This window comes from Penaeus monodon, chromosome 29 (assembly GCF_015228065.2).
Source record: "Penaeus monodon isolate SGIC_2016 chromosome 29, NSTDA_Pmon_1, whole genome shotgun sequence".
NCBI classification, from domain to species: Eukaryota; Metazoa; Arthropoda; class Malacostraca; order Decapoda; family Penaeidae; genus Penaeus; species Penaeus monodon.
In genome coordinates, this window is record NC_051414.1 from 32,649,975 (window position 1) to 32,650,226 (window position 252).

Genomic DNA, 252 nt, shown 5'->3' on the forward strand with positions numbered 1-252 from the left:
GATGCATAATTACATAAACATATATGTGCCACATCTGCAAATACAACAGCAGCCTATTTGTCCATAATATATATCATCTGTCTACGTATATAGTAATGGATATTTCTTTATAAGGAGAGATAGATAGTTTGCAAAAATCAGTAGGTTGTCAATGAGTAGTAAATATTTTTGCAGGGAATTATTGGTTCGTTAAAATGCAGCCATAATCCTTTCGCTGATATGTGGTCGTGCCACACTTTATTAATTCATTTA